Source organism: Primulina tabacum, chromosome 9, assembly GCF_025594145.1.
Source record: "Primulina tabacum isolate GXHZ01 chromosome 9, ASM2559414v2, whole genome shotgun sequence".
NCBI classification, from domain to species: Eukaryota; Viridiplantae; Streptophyta; class Magnoliopsida; order Lamiales; family Gesneriaceae; genus Primulina; species Primulina tabacum.
The window spans coordinates 10,914,714-10,934,048 of NC_134558.1; positions in this window are offsets into that span (position 1 = coordinate 10,914,714).

Consider the following 19,335-nt stretch of genomic DNA (forward strand, 5'->3'; position numbering starts at 1 on the left):
TATTGGATTGATAGAGAGATAGTCAGAGATTGCATGCAATGAGTTGATCAACGACCATAGGCTTATATCCCAACAGAGTAATCGATTTATATCGATGGGATATAGGTACAGAGACAGATATACTATTGAAATATCAATCCACCAGAGAAAAGAGAAATACTATCGTTATTGTTATTCATGCTATGATATTTATGTTTGAGAGTTGATGATATTTAATGATTTCAAAGCCATGTTTTACAGAGTATGATATGTATAGATTGTTATGTAAGAGTTCCACTTGCTGAGTTTTATACTTATTTAAGTTATTTCATGTGATGCAGATAAGAGTGACGGGCCAGGACGTTGATTGGAGCCGAGGTCATATGCATAGAAGTTGGAAGGAAGAAGGCTATTTTGGTAGCATTTTGGACATGATCAAAAATGATATTTTGTATTTTGATGCAACATTTAATGGATCATGTTTATACTTTTGATTATATATTGAAATGTATTTCAAATCCTTCTTTCTTTTAAGAAAATTTTAAATTCCGCTGCTATTTTATTAAAACGGGTCAGAGGTGTTACACCCACTGACCTTCTTATACACGCAGGGTTCCTCTGGATTCTTAGTAAAACCAAACTCTTTGATTGTACTGTCGAATCTAAGTGATACGAATCCTCATATGAATGAGAAACAAACACGATTAATTAGAATCGCGCCCTCAATTCAATAACGAACAATGATCGATTTTGTTGTCCCGATCTTTTGAAACAAGTAACGATTTGTGATATTCACCTCTAAGCGATTAACATTTAGCAACAAATATCAACGAGAATAACAATCGAATTTCATACGAACCTTCAAAGAACTTGTTTTGACAATCCGTGCGAAAAACAATCGACAAACGCCACAAAGATGCAATCTTTGATAAGTTTGATTTTGCGAAGAACAAAGCTAAAATAGCCTTGAATATTGAGAGAAATCTCCAATAATATGTTTTTAAAAGTCTGAATATCTCGTTCCTTGATTGATACAATGCATATATATTCAATAAAATAAGAAAAAGTAGTGTAAAAAGTCATCAAAAGAGTTGGCAACAAAGTTTTACACGGAACTGCGTGCGGTAGCTCGTGATCTCGCGCGTTGGCGCGCATGTTCTACACATTCCAGTCGGGTGCACTCGACAGCACCGAAACACGAGCGGGGGCGCGCCATGTTCTGCCTGGTGCGCGCGGCAGCACTGAAACACGCGCGATGGCGCACGCGGGGCGCGCTGCCGCGCCGGTTCATGCGCACATGCGCTCGCGCGGTTGTGCCGCTTCTGGCGCGGGGGCGCACGTGCTGCAGTCCTCATGGTCTTTTAACACTTGAATTACATTCCAAACACTTCCATCATTGTGTCCATGTTCCTCAAGATCCTCTAATTTAGACATCCCATTTATTAAACTTCCTTGGTAGTTCACCATGAATTCTTGAAGTGCTTCTTTAAACTTCTTGCTACGGCCCCTCGTTATAGGTCCTTCGGGCAACTCCAACGACTCCCATGCCTTCTTTGGTGCTTGACCAACCACGTTTTGCATCATCCTCCCCTTCTTGAAAAGGATTTGTCCTCAAATCTTGATCATCTCCTACATCAAACAACGAAAGATCACTAACATTGAAAGTGGAACTGACATTGTACTCACCTGGTAAATCTAGTTTGTAGGCATTGTCGTTGATCTTTTCAAGCAATTGAAATGGTCCATCACCCCTAGGTAAGAGTTTTGAACGTCGCTTTTCTGGAAATCTTTCTTTCCTTAAGTGCAACCACACCCAATCTCCCTTTTCAAAAACAATCTTATTCCTCCCTTGGTTGGCTTGCTTTGTGTATTGTAAGTTTTTCTTCTCGATGTTAGCCTTCTTCTTACCATCCATGTTCAACCTTTCACTCACAGGCAAAGACATCAAATCCAAAGGAGTTAAAGGGTTAAAATCATAAACAATCTCAAATGGTGAATAATTCGTAGTAGAATGCATGCTACGATTATAAGCAAACTCAACAAATGACAAGCATTCTTCCCAATTTTTCAAGTTCTTTTTAAGTATAGCACGCAAAAGTTTTCCTAGATTCCTATTAACAACTTCAGTTTGTCCATCTGTTTGAGGATGACATGTAGTAGAAAACAACAGTTTTGTGCCAAGTTTAGACCACAAAGTTTTCCAAAAATAACTCAAAAATTTAACATCACGGTCAGATACAATCGTCCTAGGCATACCATGCAACCTAACGATTTCCTTAAATAACAAATCCGCAATGTTTGATGCATCATCGGTTTTATGACAGGCAATAAAATGTGCCATCTTAGAGAATCTATCAACAACAACAAATATTGAATCCCTCCCCTTCTAAGTCCTAGGCAACCCCAAAACAAAATCCATAGAAATATAAACCCAAGGTTCACTAGGAATAGGAAGTGGTGTATACAATCCATATGGTTGTGTTTTCGACTTAGCTTGTCTACAAGTTATGCACTTTTCACAAACACGTTAAACATCACGTTTCATATGTGGCCAATAAAAATGTTCATGCAACGCATTCAAAGTTTTTGCCACACCAAAGTATCACATCAAACCACCCCCATGTTCCTCCCTAACAAGTAATTCACGAATCGATGATTTAGGGATGCACAACCTATCTTCTCTAAACAAAAAACCATGATGCAAATAAAATTTATCACGTGGACCATGCATGCATGTTTTAAATATCTCCTTGAGATCCTCATACAACAAATACAACTCTTTCACATGCTTAAACCCCAAAATTTTTGACTCCAAGGTAGAAATTAGTACGTACCTCCGTGATAATGCGTCGGCCACTACATTTTTCTTACCTTGTTTGTACTTGATTATGTAGGGAAATGTCCCTATGAACGCCACCCAGTTGGCATGCCGCTTGTTCAGTTTCTGTTGCTCCTTAAGGTACTTTAGAGACTCATGATCCGTATGGATCACAAATTCCTTAGGCCTCAAGTAGTGTTGCCACATCTCCAAAGTCCTCACAAGCGCGTACAACTCCTTGTCATACGTGGGATAGTTCAGCGCTGCTCCATTTAGTTTCTCACTAAAGTACGCCACTGGTCGTCATCCTTGCATCAAAACCCCACCAATACCTACACCTGAAGCATCACATTCAATTTCAAAAGTATTAGAAAAATCAGGCAAAACAAGTAAAGGACCATTAATTAATTTTTGTTTAATAATATTAAAAGACTTCTCTTGCTCTTCGCCCCAATGGAATGGAACATTTTTTTTAATCACCGCTGTCATCGGTGCTGCCAATGTGCTGAAATCCTTTACAAAACCTCCTATAGAAGCTTGTTAGACCATGAAAACTTCGGACTTGACCAATAGTAGCAGTGATGCAAATGTGGTTGATCAAGCACAAAGAAAGCATGGGAGTCGTTGGAGTTGCCCGAAAGACCTATAACGAGGGGACGAAGCAAGAAGTTTAAAGATGTACTTCAAGGACTCATGATGAGCTATCAAGGAAGTCCTACTAGTTGGATGTCTAAATTAGAGGAGGTTGAGAATCATGGGAATAATATTGGAGGTTTTTGGAATGTTATTCAAATGCAATTGCCGAAGGTACAGCGCACCCGCGCTAGTTCAGGGACTGCACCCGCGGTCCATAATAATCAAATTTAAGATAATATTGCCGAAGCTATACCGCACCCGCGGTCAGAAGGCGAGCGCACCCGCGGAAGGCGAGCGCACCCGCGCTCCTAAAAGGACCACACGCGCGGTCCTTTGCATCCGAACTTCGCCGAAGCGGCACCGCACCCGCGGTCCAGTCTGCAGCGCACCCGCGGTCTTTTGTCAACTTCCGTGTCAAATTTGCTTGTTATCATAATTAAGCCTTTTTACACTACTTTTTCATTCTTTATTGAATATATATTCAGTGTATCAGACCATGAACGAATAATGATGAATTATCGATAAAAGTTCTTGAGTTTTCTCTCAATTTGCAAAGCTTGTGCTTTGTGTTTATCAAAATCAAACTTATCAAAGATTGCATCTTTGTGGCGTTTGTCGATTGTTCTTCGCACGGATTGTCAAAACAAGTTCTTTGAAGGTTCGTTTGAAATTCAATTGCTTTATCGTTGATATTTGTTGCTAAGTTATAATCGCTTAGAGGTGAATATCACAAAATCGTTACTTGTTTCAAAAGATCGGGACAAAATAATTCTTTCCTTGTTTGTCATTGAATTGAGGGTGCGATTTATATATTCGTGCTTGCCTTTCATTCGTACTAGGATTCGTATCATTTGGTATCAGAGCTTTGGCTCATTGAATTCAAGTAAGTATCGTTGTTGTTATTTTTCAGATCTGTCTCAAATTTCATTCTGTTTTCAGATCTGTGGTATCCTTTTGTTTCTATTGTCATATCTACCAAAAACAAAAACAAAAATTTGTTCTGTTTCAAGTTTTGTGTTATCCTTTGTTCTATTTTGAGATCTGCGTTTTTTCTATCATCTTTTGATAATCCAGAATTCCCGAAAAATTTGTTCTGTGTTATTCTGTCGTTCTTGTTTTTGTGCAATCCATGTGAAACAGTTGCAAGTGTTCACAAGTTATATCTTGTTAGTTTGATAAAAAAAAATAATATATATATATATAAAGATTGAGCACACCTTTGAGAGAACTATTAAATTCTAGTGAAAACATTTGAGTGCGAGTGTTATTTCTTTGGAGTGATCGTGAGAATTTGGGTGAGGAAAATCTTTTATTTCTACTAACATTTTATTGCAGGTTCAAAATCTGAAATTAAAATGGAGAGGGAAGTAGGAAAGAGTTCGAACCAAGGGTTATCTAAGGTTCAAATGGAGGCGTTATTTGGGCATTTTAGTAGAATGTTGAGGGCCGAGTTGGATCTTTATATGAGAGGTTGGATAGGCTTGAAGTTAGTACGAGTGAAAATAAATCTAAGCCTAAAGGTTTGGGTAGAGTGGATGAAGAAGAAAATGATTATGATTTGGAAGGAGAAGAGGAGAGCCAAAACGAGAATTGGGGTAGAAGCGAAAGAGATAGAGGATTTGGTAGGGGAAGAAGAGAAGCCTTACGTGGTAGGTACGATGATGGGAATAAGGAAGATAATAACATAGGCAGCATTAAGATGAAAATTCCGTCGTTCCATGGTAAGTCGGATCCAGAGGCTTATTTAGAATGGGAAAAGCGAGTTGAATTTGTGTTTGATTGTTACCATTATTCCGGACAAAAGAAGGTTAGGTTGGCCGTGGTTGAATTTGTTGATTATGCACTTATTTGGTGGGATCAATTAGTGACCACTAAGAGAAGATGCAATGAGAGGCCTATAGAAACTTGAGCGGAGATGAAAAGCGTAATGAGGAAGAGGTTTGTACCAAATCACTACTATAGAGAAATGTTTAAGAAGTTACAAACTTTGAGACGAGGTGTGAAGAGTGTTGAGGACTACTATAAAGAATTGGAAGTAGTCATGATTAGAGCAAACATAGATGAGGATAGTGAGGTGGTTTGTACAGGGAAATTCAAGACCAAGTGGAGCTTAGACATTACATGGATCTAGATGAAATGGTGCAAATGGGGATAAAAGTGGAGCAACAACTCAAGAGGAGAGGAGTTGGTCGTACCACACAAACTGGGAATACATCAACAAACACCTTGGCGTTCCAACGTTGTCAAACGTGAAGAAAGCAAGGTAGTGGTCAAGCCCAAAGTTGACATTAAACAGGAGACGCCTAAGCAGGGAATGCAAGGTAAACCTGAAACTCCTATTAATCGTTCTAGAGATATTAAATGTTTTAGGTGTCAAGAAGTTGGACATATTGCTGGCCAATGTCCCAATAAAAGGGTGATGGTGTTGAATAATTATGGGGAGTATGAATCTCATAGTGAGGGAGATGATGGAGAGGATGAAGATGAGATGCCTACATTAGAGGATCCTGATGAGGGATATGAAGCAGTTGTGGGTGAGGCATTAGTGACTAGGCGTATCATGAGTGCCCAAGTCAAAGAAGAAGAGACGAATCAGCGGGAAAACTTGTTCCATACTAGATGTTTTGTCAGTGGCAAAGTTTGCAACGTTATTATAGATGGAGGAAGTTGTACCAATGTTGCTAGTCTTGAGATGGTTGAAAAATTGAGCTTGCCTACTTTGAAATATCCTCAACCATATAGGCTACAGTGGTTGAACGACTGTGCTGAAGTGAAGGTGAACAAACAAGTTTTGGTTGCGTTTTCGATTGGGAAGTATGTTGATGAGGTATTGTGTGATGTGGTACCAATGCATGCTTGTCATATTTTGTTAGGAAGACCATGGCAATATGATAGGCAAGTGACACATGATGGGTTTAGAAATAAATATTCTTTTGTACTCAAGAAAGAACCCATTGTTTTACTTCCTTTGTCCCCAAAACAAGTGTTGGAGGACCAATTGAAAAAGAAGAAGAGAGATGAGGCCGAAAGAAAGAGTGAATTAAAAAGTGAGATGGCCTTTGAAAAGAAAAATGAAATTGCTAAAAACAAAAGTGATAAAAAAATTGAGATAGCCATACAAAAGAAAAATAAGGAAAAAGAAAATGAGAGGAAAGAGACCAAAAAGAAAGTATATATGGTCCAAAAGAGTGACATGAAACAATTGCTGCACACACATGATACACTTGTGTTGATTATTTACAAAGAGATTCTCTTTAACACAAGTGATATAGCCGGAAATCTTCCGAGCATTGTTATTTCCCTTTTGTAGGAGTTTGATGATATATTTCCAGAGGAGCTACCTCAAGGAATACCACAATTGAGGGGGATTGAGCACCAAATTGATTTTGTGCCCGGAAGTGCATTACCAAATCGTCTAGCGTATAGAAGCAATCCGGAGGAGACCAAGGTGCTTCAACGGCAGGTAAGTGAATTATTAGATAGGAGTTTCGTGCGTGAGTCCATGTCTCCTTCTGCTGTACCTGTTTTATTAGTTCCTAAGAAAGATGGCTCATGGCGTATGTGTGTAGATTGTAGGGCAATCAATAATATAACCATCAAATATAGGCATCCCATACCTAGACTAGATGATATGTTAGATTAATTGCATGGTGCTTGTATTTTTAGCAAGATTGACTTGAAAAGTGGTTATCACCAAATTAGGATGAGGGAAGGTGATGAGTGGAAAACGGCTTTTAAAACCAAGTACGGGTTATATGAGTGGATGGTCATGCCTTTTGGCCTAACTAACGCTCTTAGCACTTTTATGAGGTTAATGAACCATGTCTTGCGTGCATACATAGGAAAATTTGTTGTTGTTTACTTTGATGATATCCTAGTATATAGCAAAGACTTGGATGAGCATGTTAATCACATGAGACTTGTGCTAATCACACTAAGGGCTGAAAATTTATATGCTAATTTAAAGAAATGTGATTTTTGTACAAGCACACTTTTCTTCCTTGGTTTTGTGGTAAGTTTGCAGGGGATACAAGTGGATGAGGACAAGGTAAGTGCTATTCGAGATTGGCCAACGCCTGCTTCTGTTGGTCAAGTTCGAAGCTTTCATGGTTTTGCAAGCTTCTATAGGAGGTTTGTAAAAGATTTTAGCACACTGGCGGCACCGATGACGGCGGTGATTAAGAAGAACGTTCCATTCCATTGGGCCGAAGAGCAAGAGAAGTCTTTTAATATTATTAAACAAAAGTTAATTAATGCGCCTTTACTTGTTTTGCCTGATTTTTCTAATACTTTTGAAATTGAATGTGTAATGCCTTAGATTGTATGTGGATAAAATGAAAAGATGAAGTGTTGCTTGAAGAAAGGGACCGCACCCGCGCCTAGAGAAGCACCGCACCCACGGTGCAGGGACAGAAAGATGGCCATTTTACAGTAGGGTCACCACACCCGCGGTCCAAGAAAGAGTGCACCCGCGGTTGATGGACAGAGAGTTGGAAATTATTTACAGAAATGACACCCCACCCGCGGTTCAAACGTAACCGCACCTGCGTTGATGTTACCGCACCCGCGGTCTTATATGTAGCGCACCCGCGGTCGTCGATTTTGGAAAATGAATGGACTACCGAAGCTTAAGCGCACCCGCGGTCTAGACGGAGCACACCCGCGGTGCCTTGTGCGAGAAAGCCACCCTTAATTCTTAGGAAGACACATGGCATATATATAAATAGAAATGTGCTGAGTCTTTACGTTCACCACTTCCATCAGCTGAGAACGTGAGAGAGTGGGGAGAAGCTTCAATTCCTTTTGCTTTAAGGTTATGATTTTGGAAGAATTACACATCCAAACTTTAATCCAAGCATAGAATCTTGCTACTTTCTTTAAGGGCTACAAAAGGATGTAAGTTTGTTTAAGTTTTAACATGTTTTGAAGTATACATGTTGGAGAAATGCTGATATACTTGTGATAATATGTTCTTGAGATGATTGATATCGTAGAAATGCAACCGGATCGAAGAACGGACGTTGTATGCTATAGTTATTATTTTTCAGCATGTTTAGAGTTAACTTGTGCAGATTTTGAGTACTATCATATGCTTATGATGATGATTATGAGTTGAGACCTATGAATTATTGATATATGTGGGAGTTGGATTGACCGGTATTGAGAAATTACGTTGTTATGCCGTCAAATGGTACCGAGGTCAAGTATTGAATTGGATATGTGTTGATTGAGATTAGAGATTGATAGAATATGTATCAACATTTCCATTTCAGATTTGATAGTGACAGATTCGTCATCGAGACTTCGACATCGACAGACATTGTGCGACGAAAGGTATAATGCATGTTTTGTTTGAGGAAGACACAACTCAAATGAGATTCAATTTGAGTTTCCCAACCAAATCACATACTAGAATTGTTGTTTATCTTTTGATATGAATTTGATTTGTTTATTGATTTATATTCAAACCTTTTGATAGGATGCTGTCTTGTTTATAGATTTATATTCAAGTCTTTGAGATAGGAGAGTCATTGGCAGACTTGCCAAACTAGATGTTCGGTGGTATCGATGCTTCGGATCAGATTCATTCCGATTGTAGACATTCGATACAGACATGACCGAAGTTTAGGAATAAGACGTACAGTTACCACGATTGGGAGGGTAGGTGACAGACAGTGACGTCTTATTCACACCGGGATCCCTAGAGTAGAGTCGAGTCGGGTCAAGACATGATTTGATTTAAAGTGCATGTTTATATAGATTGGTTTCATAGACTATGAAGCTCATTATTATTGCTTTGATTCATGATTTATGATTATGTATCAGCATGTATACATGTTTTATACTGGGATTTGTTCTCACCGGAGTTTCCGGCTGTTGTTATGTCTGTATGTGTGCATAACAACTAGTGGGGCAGGATCAGGGTCGCGACAGAGATGAGAGATGGACATAGCGTGGTGATCACGGGCGTAGCAGATGAACTAGTAGTTGTACTTTTGATATGTACTGTATTTAGTTACTGATTTGTAGAATATGAATAAAACGAGGCATGTATATTATGTTTGTTGTAATGTAATGAATATAGAATTAGCTTGTGCTTGAGTTATAAACATTTGATTTAATGTTAAAAGCAAAATTTTGACCCGTATTTTTGAACAAGGATCCGATTAATCCCGTAAAGAATTGAGTTAGAGCCCGGGTCCCCTAAACAGGTGGTATCAGAGCAGTAGGTTCTGTAGACTGAGATAGAATAGAATGAGCGGGGTAGATCGAGTCTTCTTCCTTGCTTTTGATGTGCTAGCATGATTTAATGCTTTTCCTACTATATGTTGTATTGTATCTGAGTTGATTTACAGCATATACTTGTAAAGACTGAATCAGAATCGATTCTGGATCAGAGGTATATGATCAGAGGAGGGCTGAAACAGATTGTATAGATTGTATCCTAATCTGTTTGATAATCAGATATGCCGCCTAGAAGGATACCGCAACCAACTGCAAGACAAGTGCCAGAACAAGGGAGTACATCAGATACCCAGATGGACGTAACCGCTACCCCGATGGAGACTTTGTTGAAGAGATTTTAATCATTCCATCCACCTACCTTGAAGGGCACAGAAAATGCAGTGAATTGTGAAAGCTGGTTGGATGATATAGAGATGTTATTTGAATCACTTGCCTATACAGATGAACGTAGAGTGAAGCTGATTGGGCATCAATTGCAAGAAGTGGCCAAGAGTTGATGGCTAATGGCGAAACGAGCCTTAGAACATCGATGTATTGATATTACTTGGAAAGTCTTTAAAGATGAATTTTATCAACGTTTCTTTCCAGTGTCATACAGAAAAGACAAAGGGGCAGAGTTCACCAACTTGAGACAGGGGCAATGGAACATAGAGGAGTATGTTGCCAAATTCTCGTCCTTGCTTCGATTTTCACCTCACGTAGCAGGGAATGATGAGGCAGTTGCCGATCAATTCATAAATGGTTTGAATCCGGATGGATATCTTCACCCAAGTGAACACGGGGCGACCCAACACTTTTTCTGAGGCGCTGAATCGAGCGAAGGGAGCAGAGGCTGGCTTGATCAGGCAGCGAGGAGCTTCCTATAGTGTTCAGGGTCAGAGACCTCCACCGTTCGCCATACAGTTTCCACCACCTCCTCCTCGATTCGATAGTAGAATCAGTAATAGTGGGAAGAAAGATTCTTTGAAAGCTAAGGGTAAGCAGTTCAAGAGAGCAGGGAGCAGTTCATCGAGCTCCAGTGGGTCAAGACAAAGAGGTCCTGGCCAGAGTACAGATGTGACAGGTGTATATTCTACTATTTGTGGAGGCCGACATGCCACAGAGCAGTGTCAGGGAGTGATGGGCAGATATAACATATGTAAGCAACAGGGACATTTCGCCAGAGTTTGTCCCCAGAGAGGTGCCCAGAGATTTCAGAGTGCAGGGTCATCAACATCAGTGACTCAGCCTGAGAGGCAAGCTTCGTATGTCCATTCCTTCCAGCCCACGCCTACACAGTCTCAACCTAGAGCCAGAGGTGGCCAGACAGTGAGCGAACCTCCCAGACAACAGGCTAGGGTGTTTGCCTTGACGGAAGAGCAAGCCCAAGATGCACCAAACGATGTTATTGCAGGTAACTGTTTTCTTTGCGGTTATCCTGCATATGTATTGATAGATACAGGTGCATCACATACATTCATATCAGAACGTTTTGCATTGACACATGCATTGCCTGTAGAGTCATTGTCTACTGTAGTGTCTATTTCTGCTCCGTTGGGAAGTGGTCTGATATCTGTGACTTCAATTAGACATTGCTTACTGCAGTTTGAAGGGCATGAGATCGATTTAGAATGTGTTGTACTTGGTTTATCTGATTTTGATTGTATTGTCGGGATCGACATGTTGACTAAGTACAGAGCTACCGTAGATTGTTTTCACAAGATTGTCAGATTCAGACCTGAAATGACAGAGGAGTGGAAATTCTATGGTAAGGGTTCCAGATCTCGGATTCCCTTAGTATCTACTCTGACTATGAGTAGATTGTTGCAACAAGGAGCAGAAGGGTTCCTTATTTATTCAGTAGATTTACTGAAATCGAGCCCGGCATTGGCAGATTTGCCAGTAGTACGGGATTTTGCAAATATATTTCCTGACGAGATTCCAGGGTTACCTCCAGCTCGAGAGGTAGATTTTAGCATTGATCTTATTCCAGGTACCGTTCCTATTTCGAGAGCTCCATATAGGATGGCGCCAATAGAATTGAAAGCACAATTAGAAGATCTTCTAGCCAAGGGATATATCAGACCTAGTGTGTCTCCTTGGAGCGCAACAGTGCTATTTGTGCGAAAGAAAGACGGTTCTATGAGATTGTGTATAGATTACAGGCAACTGAACAAGGCAACGATAAAGAACAAATATCCTTTGCCTCGTATCGACGACTTATTTGATCAATTGCAGGGATCATCTATCTATTCCAAGATCGATTTGAGATCTGGATATCACCATCTGCGAGTACGAGATATTGATATACCAAAGACAGCATTCCGAACCAGGTATGGACATTATGAATTTATTGTCATGCCTTTTGGTTTAACGAATGCTCCGGCGGTGTTTATGGGACTGATGAACCGCGTCTTTCAGAGATATTTAGATGAGTTTGTGATTGTTTTTATTGATGATATTTTGGTGTATTCAAAGAATTTGGATGAGCATGCTAATCATTTGAGAATTTTGTTGCAAACATTGAGAAATGAAAGATTGTATGCTAAACTGTCAAAGTGTGAGTTTTGGCTGAGACAGGTTGTCTTCTTGGGTCATATCATATCTGGAGATGGTATTTTTGTGGATCCGAGTAAAGTGGAAGCTGTGATCGGTTGGCCTAGACCGACTTCGGTGCTTGAGATACGCAGTTTCATGGGTCTAGCAGGGTACTATAGACGATTTATCAAAGATTTCTCCAGTATTGCGAAGCCGATTACCCAGTTGACGCAAAAGAATACACCATTTGTGTGGTCGGAGGATTGCGAGTCTAGCTTCCTAGAGTTGAAGAAGAGGCTGACTAGTGCACCTGTCTTGATGATTCCTTCAGGTTACTGGTGATTTCGTTGTATATTGTGATGCATCTCACAGAGGGCTGGGATGTGTTCTTATGCAGCGGGGTCATGTAATTGCATATGCTTCTAGACAGCTGAAGCCACACATGATTCGATACCCCATTCATGATCTTGAATTGGCGGCTATCGTATTTGCGTTAAAGATCTGGCGTCATTATCTTTATGGTGAGAAATTTGAGATTTACTCTGACCATAAAAGCCTGACGTATCTGTTTTATCAGTCAGAGTTGAACATGAGGCAGCGTAGATGGCTTGATCTACTGAAAGATTTTGATTGCGAGATCAAGTACTATCCAGGGAAGTCAAATGCAGCAGCAGATGCCTTGAGTCGAAAGGTTTGTGCCCTATCCTTATCGACGATAGGTGTTTCGAATTTAGTTGAAGATTGTTGTTTGTCTGGTTTAGCATTTGACACAGATAGTAGACCATTAAGACTTGCCACGATTCAAGTTGAGCCAGATTTGATTATAAAATAAAAGAAGCTCAAAGAACAGATTAGAATATACTGCAGTCAATTCAGATGGTCAGATCAGGACATCAGTCTGAATATCAGGTACATGATTTTGTCCTGTATGTGAATAACCGTATTGTAGTGCCAGATGTTTCAGAGTTGAAACAACAAATATTGTCAGCAGCGCACTGTAGTCGGTTTAGTATTCATCCTGGTGGCAGGAAGATGTATAACGATCTAAAGACACAATTCTGGTGGAAACAGATGAAGTCAGACATTGCCGAATTTGTGTCTAAGTGTTTAAATTGCCAACAGGTGAAGGCTGAAAGAAAGAAGCCCGGAGGTTTACTTCAGAGTTTGTCTATTCCTGAATGGAAATGGGATCACATTTCCATGGATTTCGTGACGAAGTTACCTCGATCATCCCGGGGTTGTGATGCGATTTGGGTTGTGATAGACATATTAACCAAATCAGCGTGTTTTATTCCGTACAGAATGACGTACAGACATGATCAGATGGCTGAGATATATGTCCGAGAGGTAGTCAGATTACATGGTGTGCCGAAGTCTATCGTATCAGACCGTGATCCATGATTCACTTCTCACTTTTGGCAAAGTCTGCAGCAGGCTTTAGGTACGACATTGCACCTGAGCACTGCTTATCATCCCCAGACAGACGGACAGTCAGAGCGGACTATCCAGACTTTAGAGGATATGCTAAGAGCTGTAGTGCTAGACTTTAGCACTAGTTGGCAAGATTCACTACCGTTGTGTGAATTCTCGTACAACAACAGCTATCAAACGAGCATAGAGATGGTACCGTTTGAAGCATTGTATGGCAAGAAGTGCAGATCTCCGTTGTACTGAGATGATATATCTGAAGTACCAGAACTTGGGCCTGATATGATTCGGGAAATGACTGAGAAGGTGAAGATCATTCAGAAGCGAATGAAGACGGCACAGGATAGGCAAGCCAAATATGCCAATATCAGACGTAGACCGCTTGTATTTGAAAAAGGGGACAGAGTATTCTTGAAGATTTCTCCCTTCAGAGGCATTGTCAGATTTGGCAAGCGTGGGAAATTGTCTCCTAGATACATCGGTCCATACGAGATTTTTGAGAAGATTGGCGATCGAGCATATCGACTGGCTCTTCCTCCTTCTCTATCCGGGATACATGACGTTTTTCATGTATCGATGCTGCGTAGATACACATGCCAAATTGTTCTCATGTCATTTGGCCTGACGAAGCTGAGCTGGATCAGACATTGAGTTATGTTGAACAACAGATACAGATTCTTGATCGGAAAGAGAAACAACTCAGAACAAAGACTATTCCGCTAGTGAAAGTCCAGTGGAATCGTCATGGCACCGAGGAAGCGACTTGGGAGACAGAAGCCGATATGAGACAGAAATATCTCGAGTTATTCTCATGATGTGAGTATTTATTCAGCTTTTGATTTTACTGCTGTTTGTACATACTTTGATTAACTGATTTCACGTTCGAGGACGAACTAATATCTAAGAGGGGGAGAAATGTAATGCCCTAGATTGTATGTGGATAAAATGAAAAGATGAAGTGTTGCTTGAAGAAAGGGACCGCACCCGCGCCTAGAGAAGCACCGCACCCGCGGTGCATGGACAGAAAGATAGCCATTTTACAGTAGGGTCACCGCACCCGCGGTCCAAGAAAGAGTGCACCCGCGGTTGATGGACACAGAGTTGGAAATTATTTACAGAAATGACACCGCACCCGCGGTTCAAACGTAACCGCACCTGCGTTGATGTTACCGCACCCGCGGTTTTATATGTAGCGCACCCGCGGTCGTCGATTTTGGAAAATGAATGGACTGCCGAAGCTTAAGCGCACCCGCGGTCTAGACGGAGCGCACCCGCGGTGCCTTGTGCGAGAAAGCCACCCTTAATTCTTAGGAAGACACATGGCATATATATAAATAGAAATGTGCTGAGTCTTCACTTTCACCACTTCCATCAGCTGAGAACGTGAGAGAGTTGGGAGAAGCTTCAATTCCTTTTGCTTTAAGGTTATGATTTTGGAAGAATTACACATCAAAACTTTAATCCAAGCATCGAATCTTGCTCCTTTCTTTAAGGGCTACAAAAGGATGTAAGTTTGGTTAAGTTTTAACATGTTTTGAAGTATACATGTTGGAGAAATGCTTATATACTTGTGATAATATGTTCTTGAGATGATTGATATCGTAGAAATGCAACCGGATCGAAGAACGGACGTTGTATGCTATAGTTATTATTTTCCAGCATGTTTAGATTTAACTTGTGCAGATTTTGAGTACTATCATATGCTTATGATGATGATTATGAGTTGAGACCTATGAATTATTGATATATGTGGGAGTTGGATTGACCGGTATTGAGAAATTACGTTGTTATGCCGTCAAATGGTACCGAGGTCAAGTTTTGAATTGGATATGTGTTGATTGAGATTAGAGATTGATAGAATATGTATCAACATTTCCATTTCAGATTTGATAGTGACAGATTCGTCATCGAGACTTCGACATCGACAGACATTGTGCGACGAAAGGTATAATGCATGTTTTGTTTGGGGAAGACACAACTCAAATGAGATTCAATTTGAGTTTCCCAACAAAATCACATACTAGAATCGTTGTTTATCTTTTGATATGAATTTGATTTGTTTATAGATTTATATTCAAACCTCTTGATAGGATGCCGTCTTGTTTATAAATTTATATTCAAGTCTTTGAGATAGGAGAGTCATTGGCAGACTTGCCAAACTAGATTGATATGAATCTAGCCAGCCACTATGCGTTTCAAGAACCAATCCCGAGAGGATGCTTGAAGATGTTGAATGTTTCCCTTCATCCAACCAATGAAGGGTTGGAAACAAGGCTCGAGGGTTTCGGGTTGCATCACAATCAAGTAGAGGATGAATTGGAGGAAGCAAAATTTCCAGAACCCTCGGCGCTCGAGCGGTCAGGTCTTCTGGCTTGTTCCCGCTCGGGTGGTAGAATTTGACCGCTCGAGCGCCGTGGGTTCTGGAAATTTTGCTTTTTCCAATTCATCCTCTACTTGATTGTGATGCAACCCGAACCCCTCGAGCCTTGTTTCCAACCCTTCATTGGTTGGATGAAGGGCAACATTCAACATCTTCAAGCATCCTCTCGGGATTGGTTCTTGAAACGCATAGTGGTTGGCTAGATTCATATCAGTTCGTCTATCGATTTTCACGAGGGCTGCCAAGGACGGGTTCTTTGGAGGTTCTCTTGAACGCGATTGTTTCTATCGTTGATTAATTGTTTCTAGACCGCGTGATCTAGAGGCGATTATCATACCTATCAATTACTTGTTTCAAAGATCGGGACAAATCAAAGATCTCGTGGGCGGGATCGTATCAAGTGGTATCAGAGCTTTTGGTTTTTGATTCAAGTAAGCGTATCCGTTCAATTCCTCGTAGTGAAATCAAACTAATAACAATACTCAAGCAGATACAAAACAACAATTCTTGGGACCCGGACGCTAATCAGTTCTTAATCGTCATCAGGATCAATTTACTAATCAAGTAATTAGGGTCATAAAATTTTTTTCTTTTTAATGCGGAATGTAGTGAAATCAAACTAATATACAACTCAGGATAAAATAAAGTACAAGTCCTGTACCGTCTACAAATCAGTAAAAACTAAGGTTCAACATCTAATTATCAAGTGCCAAAACCCTATATACATCAAAGTCCGAAGTCTCCACTCTATCACGATCTCTCCTCATCTCTTGGACCCTGATCCTGTCCCACCTGTTGTCATGTACACATACAAACAAGACAACAGCCGGATAATTCCGGTGAGAATATAATCCCAGTATAAATCAACGAAACATTCAATCATATAAACAAATATAAAGCATGTAACAGATAACAGTAATATGTATCAAAATCTGAAACGTAATCAATATCGGACTGTCGACAATACTCGTAACTCTACAATTCAGACTAGACTCAATCCTAGTCTAGCGATCCCGGTTTCCAGAAGTTGGCATTCCTATATCGACCAACAGTAATAGAAAAGACTCCAGTTCTATCCACGTTGATAATGTATCGATCACAAGAAATAGAAAAAGGTCTGATTCTATCCACACCGATATGGTATCGATCACAAGTAATAGAAAGAACTCTAATTCTATCCACACCGATATAATATCGATCACCAGTAATAGAAGAAGCTCCAATTATATCCGCACCGATACGACATCGATCAACAGTAATAGAAGAAACCCAAATTCTATCCACATCGATAACCAATCATCCGGTGACAGACTTTGGCACTATCGCCAATACACTATCTTGTGACATCGTGCAATGTGCCCGTGGCGATCCCACCACAATCAGGCACTTCTGTCACAAGATTACCCGTCTAATACCTGGTATCTATAAATCAAGAGAACAAGTACATCAATCAAATCAATGCAAATATCACTGCAATAAAATAAAGTATGTGATTTAAGGAAACTGAAGTCTAAACCGACTTAAGTCGATCTCGCGATACCACATTGACTTATACCTTTCGTTCGTAGTTTCGGTCAGGAATTTAACTCTGTCAATTCTTCAATCTGGCAATGGCAATATCAATGATATCATATCAATATACCGTTTAAATCGATACCAATCTGATCAATAATTCAAAATCAACGGTATAACCGCACAATCCCGATATCCTGGTCAATATAACATCACCAGATAATAATTCCCTCAACTAATAATCGATACCAATACAATCTGATATCATATCTCAGTCAATTAACTTCAAAAAATCATAACAATTTCATAATCAGTCTGTTTCTTAATCTGACTTCGATTATATGATGTCTAACATGTCAAGAACATCATATATGAATTTCATTCAATTCTGACAACATCATAATTTCAAATCATATCAAAACGTAGTAAAACTTACGTCCAGTTGTAGCCTGCGTTGATATGAACACAGTATGATTTCCCCTGACCCATACTCGGTTTTCTTCTGAAGGAACGAAGGGAATTGCATTGTATATATATATATACATCAACGTACATGCAGCAAGGCAAATGGCGCACCCTTCACGCAACACGTCTCGCGCATATGCGCGACCTAAATCTGCGCATATGCGCGAGACCTTCTGGTCTTCGCACATTTCTTCTCGGCAGCTCGCGCATATGCGCGACACCTTCCGCGCATATGCGCGAGACTCTCTGGATTTGTGATCGAACCTTCACACAGCTCGCGCATATGCGCGCCTTCCTGTCGCGCAGATGCGCGAGACCTTCTGTCCAATTCGCGCATGTGCGCGTCTCATGTCGCGCATGTGCGCCGATGATACTGTCCTCGCACATACATTTTCACACGTTACTTCAAATCGTGTCTCGGTTAATCCTTTCATAATCATATCAAATTATAAATCAATAATTACAGATTACTAGGGTTACATTTTCGGGCATTACAACAATCGTATAAGATAATCTGCCAACTAAGACCAATACTGATCTTTTTGATATCGGTATCGTTCTTAGTCACTGATCACAATCTCAACTGTGCCAAAATCAATCGGTATATTGACTTCAGATATCGCTTATTCTGACTACAATCTGTTTTTAAGCAAGATTCTTATCTGAATAATTTCTGTATACAATAATCACAGTTCTCAGAGTATTCAATATAATCATCAGATATTCGATTCAATCAATCAGATGCTACAAATATATCAAAATGTCATAGATACAACGAGCATGAAATCATCAGAATATCTCTGAACATACTGAAATATGCCATCGAGAAACACTAAATCAAATGTAACTCCTGGCCCGAACTCTTCTACTGATCTTTCAATTCTTTCACTTCATTCAGTGACATTCTGCACATTCAATATCATTCTGTACTGAATTCTAAACACAAACAGTACCTGGTATCAATTCAATTCTGAAATCTATCTTCTTAATACAAAACAAATCTGGAATCTTATCTGGCAAACATCAGCCAACTCGTACATCTCTGGCAAATCTGCCAATGCTAGGCTCGATTTCAGTACATCTACTGAATACATAAGGATACCATCTGCTCCTTTCTGTATTAATAAAGTCATAAACAATACAGATGTCAAAGGAATTCTAGATCTAAAATCCTTACCGTGGAATTTCTACTCATCAGTCCTATCTGGTCTAAATCTTATATTTTTCTGGAAGGAATCTACAATAGTTCTGTACTTGTTCAGTATATTAATATCAATAATGCGGTCAAATCAGAAACACAAGTACATCATAATCTAACTCGACCTCATTCTCATCTTACTGTAGTATACAATAT